Source organism: Protopterus annectens, chromosome 1.part2, assembly GCF_019279795.1.
Source record: "Protopterus annectens isolate FY-2018-M chromosome 1.part2, PAN1.0, whole genome shotgun sequence".
Classification (NCBI taxonomy): Eukaryota; Metazoa; Chordata; order Ceratodontiformes; family Protopteridae; genus Protopterus; species Protopterus annectens.
Genome location: NC_056727.1, coordinates 1,169,269,128 through 1,169,282,390, shown reverse-complemented (window position 1 = coordinate 1,169,282,390; position 13,263 = coordinate 1,169,269,128).

Sequence of the window (13,263 nt, the reverse complement as noted above, 5' to 3'; positions counted from 1 at the left end):
ATGGAGTCACATATTACAACTGTATCAGGCATGTTGTTTCTCCTTCTGGCCTGTGACTGTTTGGCACACCAGCTTTGTGTACTATGTGTTGCATGTGCTATGTTTGGAAGTTGTTTGATTGGGTGTCTGCTTTAGAGGCCTCTGTTGGTGTGCTGTGTTTGTAATTTGTGCCTCCGGGAATGTTTTTCTGTGTTTATGTCTTTGGTTTGCAGTTGTGATAGGTCTATGTGGGACTGTGTTTGTGGTGTGTGTGGTTACCTTCTCCTCCTGACTAGTTTTGGGAGTACTGAGTTGAGGGAGCTCAGCCTCCAGTTTGGATAGATGGTTGCATCTCTCACATATATTTGTATTTCTTGGGGGGAGCTGGGGGTTGTCTGTGTACTTGGGTCAGGTGTAACATTGCCTCAAGATTCACAGATTCAACTTGTTGTGGCTGGCCTTAGTGGATTGTATGTGTGGACATATTTTATTGCCATACTACTGATCAGTGATTACTTCATTGTTTATGTTTGCTCTGTCATGTAGTAACTTCCTCATTCTCTTGCATGGTTTGGTTATGGCTGGTGTCCACCATGCCAGATGCCTGCGTGTATGGCATTGTGTCTTGTTTTAATTTAGGATTGCATAATCCAAGCATTCCTGGCAGTGTTCATGGAATGGCTGTATTACAGGTTCTGAGGTGTGGCCCATATTTTGCACCTGCACAGGACCTTTAATGGATTCCACATCAGTTTGGAGGAGTGCAAATATTGCTTTACACATGTTTTCCACTGTGGTTTTCTGGCCAGGGACTGTGGTCAGGATTTGTTTATCCAGTGTGATTACTCTATGGTCTGGTTTTACCAGTGAGCAATACACTTCTCATCTTGCCATCCAGTACCCATGTTGCTGATTATCACATCCAGTATGCTTACCCCTTTTGTGGGAGTGATACGTTGTTCCTGGGCATTTTGGTTTATGGATTCTATGAACTTTTGTCCTACAGTGTTGGAGCTAGTATAATGCTCCCAGTCTATGTCTGGGTATTTTCAGTCACCCAATATAATGTGGTTTGGAGGACTTGATATATTCATGTATTCCAGCATAGGCCAGGTGCAGTTCCTGGTGTTGGGACAGTAGTCTGTGGCAGGCTATAAACTGGGGGGCAGTTTTAGCCACTGTTACTTGACCATGGCTAGTCCATGCTGCTTCTTGTTGTGGTACCAACATGGGGGTGTGGTTATCCTTGACAATTATTGCTAGTCACCCTCCTTTTGTAGCTTGTTCCATGTTTTGAGGCTGTACAGCACAGTATGAGGTGTAACCTGGTTGTGTTAGGGTGCTGTTGTGAGCCTTGCCCAGTTTTCTGTTACAGCACAGATATCAACGTTCTCCATACTGAGTTTAGACTGCATGCATCTTGCTGTTTTGACTTATCTCTTATCTTATTCTTATCCCTTCTGATACCTATGGAGGTAGGTTTGTGTTTTGAGCCTTACCTATTCAGGGCACGCTGTGGGTAACAACAGCCTTTGCCAGTATCCATATGGCCTGCACTGATAGGTGCACGCCAGTCCTAGCAGGTGGAGCATCATGTCATGCTCAGCATGTCATCCCAGGCTGGCACACATTGGATCCCCTTTGACTAACTGCGATACTTCAGTCAATTATTGCACTTGATCATCTCATTGTCATATTGTGGCATGATGCTTAGTGAGGGTAGGATGTTAGTCAGGGTCCTCAGGTGTGCATATAGTACATGGTGTTACATTACTTAACACATGGCATTCATGCCTCAGGTGGTGCTGCAGGGCTGCCTCTGTCGGATGCACATATTACACTCCTGTACATGTTTGTGAGCAGGTCATGTCATTTTAGGCATCCCTGTTATTATCTGAGTGAGTCAGAGGGGTATCATTCCCAGGGTTCCTACTGAGCCAGTGTATGTGCTATGCGTTGCCTCTTTGCCAAGGCCAGGGCATACTGGGCACGCCTCCTTCTGCCTACTGGGGCAGGCTCAGGTTGTTCCTCCTCCGAGTCACGCCCTGCCTGTGATGGCCTTGGCAATGGTGGGGGGCTGTTTGGCCCGGCCCTATGCTGGTCCTGCTGCAGCTGTTTTCGCAAGATCATATTATGTAGCATAGCACATACCATGACAATTTGGGTACATGTAGTTGGTGTGTACTGCAAGGCTCCACCAGATGTGTCCAGACATCGGAACCGTGACTTGAGCAGCCCAAACACACGCTCTATTACATTACGTGTTTGTGGGTGTGCCTCATTATAGCGTTCCTGTTCAGGTGTGTGTGCGTTTCTGATGGGTGTCATCAGCCACGGCTCCAGTGCATAACCTGCATCCCCCACTAGGTGTCCGTGCGGGATGTCCCCATTGGCAAATGTCTGGTACAGCTGCGTCAAATGCCAGATGTGGGAATCATGGTAGCTCCCAGGGCAGCCAGCACACACATTCATTATTATGCCCTGGGCATCACACACGACCTGGCAGTTGATGGAGGGGAAGCCCTTGCAGTTAATGTAGGCCCTACCCGCTCACCGGCTGGTGCTTTGATGCGTATGTGTGTGCAGTCTATTGCACCCACTACCTCAGGGTATTCCGCTATTTGCTGGAAGAGACGATATTGCTGGCCAATACCTCACGGGCATTGGGGAAATATACATGATCACCGACATGTGCTGACATGGCATCCAGGAACTGGTGCAGTATCCTGGAGGCTGATGCCTGTGATATCCCCATCATATCACCAGTTGGTCTCTGGAAGGTACCTGTTGCTAGTATTCTTAGGCCAACACATACCTTGGTTTCCACTGGGATGGGTTCCCCTCTGTTGGTTCTGTGTGTGAGGCGTGGCCTGCACAGCTCCACTATTTGCTGCAGGAGGTCTCTGTCCACTCTATAGTGCTCTACTATCTCCAGCTCATGTAACCCGTGGTAGATGACCCTGGGCCTGTACACTCTTCTCCGTCTCCTCACTGTGGGTTGTCTGGCACCATCTGCATTGTCACCACCCTCAGCAAGTCGCCTATGTCTCATTATTACAGCTATGGCAGCCCCTAACATTTCTGCTCTGAGTTCAGCTTTTTCAGTTGTCACTTCTAATAGCTTACTCCTGTCCTGCAGTGTCTCTTGAGAGAAACATCTTGCACGGCTGTTTGCAGATTTTTAAGTGTTGGGCTGAGCTACTATTCTGCCTGTGTAATTGCCTGCTTCTAATTGTTTTCACCTGCTAGCTCCAGCAATATTCCCTGGTAGCTTCCTACTAATTCTGTTGCTTCCTTTTTCCTTTCTGTTTCCTCAGGGGGGAGCAGCGTGTATACCAGCAGAAACACGCTCACAGTGGCTTACACGCGCGCACACATGCTTACACTGTTCAGAATCTGCTTATTCGGGTTAAAACACGCGCACACCCGTGCAAACAGTGTTAAACATCTCCCAACACGCTCCCACATGCTCAGACTGCCTTACACGTGTGCACACTGTCTTACTCGCGCTTCATGGTGCACGCGCATGCACCAGCAAGAAACTTTGGTGTAGGCAACAGTGTACACCTTCCATTTCTTGACTTTCTCATGCTTATCTAGTGGCACACCTCTTTCCATGATATCTGTCTGACATCTGTCATGTAACTCTGACCTCCAATGAACTGCATTTCTTTCTACCATTCCCCCCTGTGATGTCACCTATCTCCTACTCTGTTCCTCCCCCTTCTGTAACTCTTACACTACTCAGAATGTGCTCATTTGCTATGTGACAGTGGAATTCAGTATCCTAACACTCATTTGCATCAGATTGCCTACTAATGCTTAGTTGCATCTCTTAGACTCAGCTTCCCCCCTTAGCAACCACTACACGGTGGCCATGTTGTTTTTGGTCTGCTGGTCCCTGCATTGAAATTCCATGTATTGCATAAAACCCACATTTGTGGGTTTATAACCTTCGTTTTTATGTTTTATACAGCGCAGCAAAAAAAATTATATTTTTAATATTTTTGCATCGGGTTACCTTGCCAATGGCCACATATTTGGCCATTGCGCATGCTGCCTGACACATATGCACCCTTTATTTGGAGCTGACATGGCTCCATTGCGGTTTTTGCAGAAACGTACTCAGTTGTCAACTGAGTACATATCTGCAGCTAAAACGGCTCTTACATGGGCTGTTCTGGGCTTCCTGGATCGCTAATCATCCTCATTTGCATGCTGTTCGGCTGCAAGTGAGGTGATTAGCTTATCCACGCCCACTCCGTGTAAGAGACGTTTTAGCTTGTCTCTTACACGGACTTTGGGCTGTTCCTGGATCGCGAAGGCTGCATGGAGTCTTACACTACTCTTAGACTCCGTGCAAGCCTTCGTGAATCCGGCCCTTAGTTTGCCGTTCAACACAGTGACCCCATTACTTTTTAATATTGAATTAGTAACTCCCCACAGGCCAATGCCTGGCAGTACGAATGCTTGATTTGTTTTTCCTTAACCACATGAATTGTCATTGTTGTTTGAAATATTATTTCAGAAACACTAAAAGGCTAACAAAATGAATGAATGTTAACAAAAAGAAGACAACTGGTGTTACTTAAAAAATTAAAGGCCATGCACTGTACCATAGGTATAACTCATCCCCCATTTTACTTTATTTTAAACCTATAGCTAAAATACAGGTGCACACATGCACACACACACACACACACACACACACACACACACACACACACACACACACACACACACACACACACATGCGTGCGCACCACTATGTAGTCACAATAATTCATGTCCATATTTTTGGTCTGTTCCTCATAAAATATGCTGGTTTTCTGGCAAATCATTGAGGACTGAATAATGACATACATTCAAGTTACATATTTCATATCCTTTAAAAAAGCATTCTAATGCAAAACCTGTTATTCTAGCATCTTTCTAAGTTTATAAGAGCAATATTTAAATCTGTCCTTGACCCTGGGCATTTGTGCCTCTTTATTTTTGGTTGTCCAGATTTCTTGTGCTTAGAGGTTGAGTGGTATGCAGGAATTCACTCTCTGGATCACATGTGACCAGTGATTAGTAAATCATATTATAATACACATGGAGCTCTGCCATGAAGTATTGTTTGAATAACACCTTCATTATCACTCAGGGAATTTGCAACAGAGTGAGAGAAAATGGATCAGTTGCATCCAGATGTAACATCATAAAATAAGGATGGTGTAGTTGTGCTAATGCAGAGGACATGAATGTGGTTCAAATGGAATGAAAAAGAAGGGTAGATGGACTCAGATATTTGAAAGGTGACTCACAAGTGGCACTGGCACTCAGTATTGTTATATGAAAGACTGAATTTTGTTCATGACAGTACATGAATTGTGCTTGTTTGGGAGGCATGCAGTGTACTGGAAATTCTCGGTATTTAGTGCATTTCTATATCTCACTGTCATAAATGGACTGCTAGGTGAGAACATGATGGCAGATATGTAAGGAAGAATAGCATGGTAGCCCATGTGCCTAGCATTAATACAGAACTGCCAATGCAGAAAATTAATTAGCTAGATACTCACCACGACAGCCTGTATATTCAGCAGGGTTTGTGTGTGTGTGAGTGTCTGCATATCTGTGTTTATTTGGGCATGTGTGTGTTTGTGTGGGTGTGTGTGAATGTGTGTGTTCTGGTATGTAGGAAGTCAGTACTTGCTTGAATCAGGATTCAGGCTGAAGGGTGACTGCTGTGCCATATACTGTAGCCAGCTGTATCCACTGTGTGACAGTGGAGCTGTAGTCACTGGCCAAACTCTAAGAAATAGGCTAAGAGAGTGCAGTAATAACTGGCACTAGAGGATGTGGTGAACCTTCATGTGGGGGCCTCCAGAATATTTATACATAGATGAAGCATCACAGTTAGAACAGGCTGTGCATCCTGCTGGATACAAGCGCAGTGTCCTGGGCAAAGCTTTATATAGTACATTAGGGTGTCAGACTACCATGCTATATATGACAACCACAGACTAGAATTCAAGCAGTGAAGAGAAAGCCAATGCAGGATGAAGGATGCATAGAGGAGTGGCATGAGTATCCAGATTATAGATGGGCGAGCCAGCAATGGCTCGAGCCAGGCTTGAGCCAGAGAGTAAACTCAGCTCTGGCAAGGTTAATAGCCAGGAATGAGCCTGCTGCCTCCAAGCTGCAAGAACTCTGTTATCATTGCTGAGATTTTTTTCCCCCTGCTGTTGCTCACGTTGGTTTTAGTTTCAGTGAAGGTGTTAGTACTGAGCTTCACTTTGTTTTCCCCTTTACTTTCTAAAATGCTGTAACACTTCTATTATACTAACTCAGTTCCTACTATTTTACTACTATTTCTCACTTTTTTCTGGTTACTTAGCTTACTGTACTACACCTTCTTTTTTACATTTTTCCCTGTACGCATTTATGACATAATTTTCCATGCCATCAGTCAACACCCCCTATTCTACTCTCTGCTAAATCCTAAATCCTACCATTATTCCTGTCTATCCCCTTCTTTCCAAACTAAAGTACTATAAATGTTATATATATATATACACCACAACTATTTATATTTTATACTGCCCTACTATATTAACTGAAATTTGCTGTAAAATTACACCTCAGTTTTTTACATGTAAACTTTTCTGATGCTTATTCAACCCACATCCCTTTTGAAAATGGGATCACCCAGTATGCTAACCCAGTCAACAAAATATAAATAAATAAATAAATAAATAAATAAATAAATAAATGTATGTCAACATTCTAATGAGAGCCGTAACATGCAAGTGATGAAATTAATCATGGTGGAATAATTCAGAGCTGTACTAATTTAGCTCAAAGAGCCACAGTGCACATGTGTTCTGAACCTGGGCTTTTCCAGTGTGCTGTAGCTTCACTTGAGCTATGCTATTAGGACTAGGATCAGCATGTGTTATTGCTTGCTTTTGGAGTCATAGTTCCTGATTTACCACACCATTCCCTACCACATCCCAGGCAGGTAATCGCAGCTGGCATACTATTACCTTCATGTGCAGATTCACCACAGGGAGTTAGTAAACATATAGCACAAACACATAGAATTAAGGTGGATGCATGGATTTCTAACCCCAGTGGGTACAAAATGTTCCAAAACCTGAACCATCTTTGCTACAGTGGCTATTCACTGTCTGACAGGGGATGCATTAGGAGTTTCACAAGCAACAAAGTCATAAATCCTTGCCTTGCTCTCTATTACAGAGGAATGGATCTTTGACTGTCACCCAGGTGAACAAAGTTTGATTACCACTACCAGCACTGCAGTAGCCAGGCATGGAGGGAGAGGAGTAAAAGGGTGCAGCCCACTCTTCCCTTTCATCTCTGGGGAAAGGGTTGGGGTGTGGCACCCAGGGAGCAGATAGGGGTGCTTCAGTTTCTCTGGTGGAGACCAGAGAATCCACCACCTGAGCCTGAGGATAAGAGAGCAGATCTGTTTGCTGGCGATGCTCCTTGTGAAAATGAGGGTTGACCAGTGTGCACAGCCTATTAAATGCCCCTTTAATTACAGAAACCAATTGTTTGCAGGGGAGGTTAAATGATGCTTAATGATGGTCTGTCTTGTTTGACTCTTCCACCTGATGAGGTGGGAACAAATAGATTGAGTGGCCTGGAGGTGGGTTCTGGTGACTGTTAGGCAGCAAAAATGCAAAAAAAAAAAAAAAAGCTTCATGAATCTGACATCAGTTTCCAGACAGTGTTGCAGCATTTGGAGGATCATATAGTGTGTCCATGGACAGAAAAGAAGAGAGCTACCACTATGCAACTACTCTGTGACCTATTTTGTTTTTCTTAAGTGCTGGGGAACACTGGTTCCACCCATATTGCCATCAAGGTCCAAGCTGCTCCACATCCGTCTTGTTTATAAACTGGATGTGCTTGCACCCAGTCATCTGCCAGGTGTTGTCTAATGCACAAAATTAAGAGCTAGTTTGGCAAATTAGGCTTGACGTCACTACATTTCCGGGTTTGAATAAATGCATTTCTGTTAATTTTGTTCTGAAAATAAGAACTGCCAAATTATGATTTTTTTTATGTGTCAAGAATTTTTCATGATTAGTAGTTTTTCTTATTTGTTAGTTTGAAAAAAAGTTTATTTCTAGAGTTTGGCTCTAATGAGAGTCTGTAATTCTTAACAGTGTATTTATATTTTTATATTTTTGCTTCAGTAATACTGTCTTGCTTATATGAGTTTATTTCCATATTTATATATGTTTTATAAGTATGGGTGACAGCTTAGGACAAATTTTAATTTAGGATTTTTTATGTATGTTCTAAGCAGGTTTGTCTTTTTAACTAAGGGTTCCTTTTAATTGATTGATTTTTATAATTAATTGATTTATTTAATTATTGATTGTTGTAGTATGCATTTAAACCATTGGTTTTGCTACAATTGCATTCTGAAGAAGTCCCGAGTGGATGGGAACAAAGAGGTTAACAAATCTTTTATGCATTTGCTTTAAAAAATATATTGTTTGTTATTTGTTACATTTTTTTCCTTTTTATTCTACTTCATGTTTATTTGAAGCAGTTATACTAAAGGATGTTTAAAGTCGTTAGTGTTCCCTGAGACTACGTGAACTCATGAATTTCATTACTGGTTTTATCTAGGGTTGCATGTCATATTCACCTGTATTTGTGGTTAATGCACAAGGTATTATCTACAATGTGACTGTGTGTCATTTAGGTGAGTCCCATGATTCCCACATCTTGCACACATCCAACCTCTACGAGACGTTTATGCATTGCATTTTCCCACATGGTCATTCATTTGGTAGGTGCACACACTGTCAGTTGTAGAACACAGGATCTCCTACTCTCATGGATGTAGGCAGTAGGCCACTTAGAACTGTGTCCACTGTTGTGTGTTGCAAATGAAGTAGGACATGCCTTGGAACAATGGATGATGACCTCCCATCTGAAGCCCCAGCCCACGGTGGAGATGATATACAATACTGCATTGTTGCAGACACAGAACACTGAACATGTGTTTGGACCCCTGAAGGTTCATTTCAACTGATTGGATGCATATGGTTGTGCACTACAGTATGCATGTAAGATCTGTAGTAAGTTAGTTGTTGTCTGCACTATGTTACACACTATGGTAGTACACAAGTAAATGCAATCTGGTAACAGTGCACACCTGTGTCTGCAGTGGAGGAGAAGTCAGGCACTGAGTTGTCAGAGGAATTGGCAGCAGTGGTACCCTAACTGAAGTAGATGTAGGTACAATATGTTGTGGAACTAGCAAAAAGGTGGCATCTGATCCACAAACAAAACAAAAATGATTCATGCATTAGCATACCCAAGTGATCCAGTACTGTGCGTTGATTGGCCATGCTGTTTATCAGACATGACCATACCTGTACAGGCCAAAGGGATGTACTGGACACAGTCATCATTTACACAATGACAGGTGACAGCAGCATTACCATAGGTGTAAGGGTTATGGAAGGTGAATGTGGTAGCCATGCAGAGGGATAGCAAGTCTGGTGGAATCAGTGATCATATCCTCCAGTGGCAAAGTAAAGCTTCCATGTCATGAACATTGGCCAGGTGTACCATGTGGTCCTGCAGTGCTAAGGCTGCATTTGTCTCATGTGAAGGATAGGTAGAACTTTGGGAATATGTACAGGAACCCTGTAGTCCTCATCTCAAGAGAGGCAATAGATGGATGGTATCCATGACCCCAAGACTGCCCACAGCTGGGCATTGCAACCAGTAGACCAACAAGCGATAGTGACAGTGTGGAAATGTGGGACCCAGAGCATCTGGCTCAGTATGGTGTTCTTGTAGTGGAGCCCAATGTTCGTTGGTCACAACCATAAGATTGTCATGATCAAGATAACAGTGATGTAGCCTCCAGAACAGGGTGAGCCATCTGTATAAGCCTGGCCTGTGACTTCGCACTGGGCATCCAGGGCATTGCATGACCATGATGGGCATTTTTCAGTATCTTCATGGATGTATCAGTGGATCTAAAATGGGTTACTACTGCCCTGAACTGGCATATTTGCTGTAAGCCCCTGTATGCCTTGACGTTCTGCATGCTCTGCAGATTGTCCTGCAGTACCTGCACTGGTTGAACTTCTTCATGCAGGGCATGCAGCACACTCACATTCTCTGCATTGGTGTGCATAGTAGCTGCCTGTGCCTTGATTACTGACTTGCACATCTGCTGATTGATCCAAAGTTTGGCCCCTAACTCTAGTGGGACTAACATGCAGTATGTCCAGCACTAACATGTGGTGCTGAAAGTTCTGCCTGTCACTCTACTACCATTTCAAATGTTGATGATGTATTCATGTCCCCTAAAGTGCACATTGCTGGCAGTGACATCAGACTATGCCATGTACATGGTGCCATCATCAGAAGCTGCGAGTGATTTTGTGACATCATCAGGGGTGGCCCATGCTATTGGACTGCAGCCCTCCCAGCTGTAAAATAAGAAATGTAAACAAAATATAAAATAAAAATAACAAAAAGAAAATAATAAAATGAACCGCGAGTCCCAGAACATCACACATGCACACTCGCAGCATTTCCGATACTCGGACTGCTGGTGAACCAGTCTGGAGCATGCGCACAGAATCCAGACTGTCTCCACCAGCAGTCCGGACTACAACATGTGCCTCCACATTTACCCAGCAGTCTATGCAGTAATTCTAACTGCATAGACTGGAAGAGGATCAGACTGCAACGTCCGCAGGCAGGGTGGTCTCGCGGGACAGAGAGAACGAGCCTTAGGTTCTCTCATGGGATAACAGCTCCTCGGGCACGGCAATGGGGTGTGTGTGTCTGTGCGTGTGTGTGTGTGTGAAATGCCTCAGTCACTACATGGTGGTGGGTAGAGAATAAGACTTGAACCCTGTACCTTGGGTCCAAATGGCAAGAGCCTGAATTCCCTACCCACCGACATTTGTAAAAAAAAATGCAGATTTTTGCCTCATATTTGTTCTGTTCCTCATAAAATCTGTTCCTCATAAAATCTGTGGTTTTTATATGTTTGTTTCTCAACACAGCCAGTTGTGCAGGGGTGCAGTGGTACCATTGTTGCCTAACAGCTACAGGTTGTCTGGTTTGATTCTTGGCTGAGGTGCCTTCTATGTGGAGTCTGCATGTTCTTCCTGTGTTTGTGTGGGTTTGCTCTGGAGTCCTCTCATCTTACAAAGACATATGTCTGGAGTGTTTCTTCCTCTGCCAAAAATTGCCTTTTGTTCCAAGTCAGACTTCCCTGCTTAACAAATGTTAAATAAATAAAAATGACAAGCATTGGAATTTCAGACTTCATATTCTTCAGAAAGTATATGGTAACACAAAATCTATTATTATAGCAAGTTTATAAGTTTATAAGATGGATATTTGAAATGTGTCCCTATTGTTGGGACTGTATTCCCCCATTATTGGCTTTGTCCAGTTTTTTGTGCCAAGGCTGAGAGCTAAGGTGATAACTGAACTCACTGAATATGTTTAGGGGCTGTATTCCCCCATGGCTTTGTTCAGGTGTTTTGTGCTAAGATGTTGACAGCTATGGTGAGAACTGAATTCACTGAATGTAGCCATTTAAGTTTCAGTCTTCCTGTTTTATAAAATAGATGATTGATTTGGAAACAGGGTCCTGGGTTCAATGCTTGGCAATGAAATGTATGGTGGTAACACAGCATTTTATTCTAGCAACTTTCCAACATTATACAAGCAATGTTTAAAATGTGTCCCTGTTTTTTGGTCTTTTGCGCCCCCCCTCCCCTAAATTTTGGCTTTTTCCAGATTTCTTGTGCTGCAAAGTTCAGAGATATAGCTGAGTGTCAAATAGATTTTACAAAAAGCTGAGAGCTGCAGGGGAACAAAAGTTTAATGATGCTTATGCTGAGTCTGCTTGCATTGTTAATAGCACAACCGGTAGTGTACTTGCTTTTGATGCAGAAGGCTGTGGGTTCTACTCCCGCAGTAGGTAGATGCATTGCTGATACTGTACTGTATTGTAAAGGGGGTGGATGCTGCAGTCCTTTTTGGTGAAGATACCTAGTAACTCTGAACCTGTTATCAGTTTGCCATCCATTCCCTATTGCAATTATTAGATGACTTTTACTTCTTCAGAGATTGTGCATATTTACTGATACTTTGATCATGTTTTCCCCATGAAACAAGTAGATAGTTGTTGTCAGGCTTATCATTTTTTAATGAAACATAGGCAATTTATTCCTCAAGGGTAACAGACACTTTATCTGTAGATGAAACAATGACATATAAAGTTGTTTGCTAGCAGCAACCTCTTCATTAGTTACAGATTTCTTTAATGTGGAATTATTTAGATGACTTTTACTTCTTCAGAGATTGTGCATATTTACTGATACTGGTAGACTGTAGAAGTTTGAGTAGACTTTTATGATAGAAATGTTCTGAATTGGGCAGTTTTGTCGTTATTGGTGCATGCATTTTTTTCATTGTTTACTGGAAAAATGTTTTGAATTGGGCAGTTTTGTCATTATTGGTGCATGCATTTTGTTTCATTGTTTACTGGAAAAATGTTCAAAACAAATTTAAAATTCCCTCTACAGCTGTACTATATTGTACAAGGAATATAATTTAATAAAATCAGAAAGGTGTATCAAAGACTGTGTATGTTTCATGTGCAAGGGGCCTATGATTTGAAAACAGCCCAAAGTTAATCTTTAGCTGTCACTGGCAAAATGTATTTTCTTTGAATGTGGGTTTCAATGCTGTTTCAATGAATGTGAGTTTCAAGGGCAGAGAAGTTTTAATGCTAAGTCTGTTTTCATTGTGAGATTGCATTGCTTTGTTTAGCAGATGTCTTAGTGTTTGTGCTGTAAAATGCAAAATAAAACTTTCAAATGAAGTCCAAATCATCGTAGAAGTAAAGCAGTATTCACATTAGTGTTTATGGTAAATGGGATGAAATAGCCAAGTAATGGTTCATTGGAATAGCTGACGCGGAGAGGCTCCATTCGACCACAATTTTGTGAGGGGGAAGGGTGGCAAACTCAAAGACAGCCCCGGCTGAACTATACCTCTCAACTGTTCAGATTTTCACAGAATGAATAGATTTTTGCTTCTTATTTTTGGTTTGTTCCTCATTAACTGTGTAGTTTTCTGGCAAATAATTTAGGAATTAAGTCACTAAATAATGACAGACACTGAGTTTCAGACTTCATAACCTTCAGAAAAATGCATGCTAAAGCAAGACCTGTTATTCTATCAACTGTCTCAGTTTATACAACA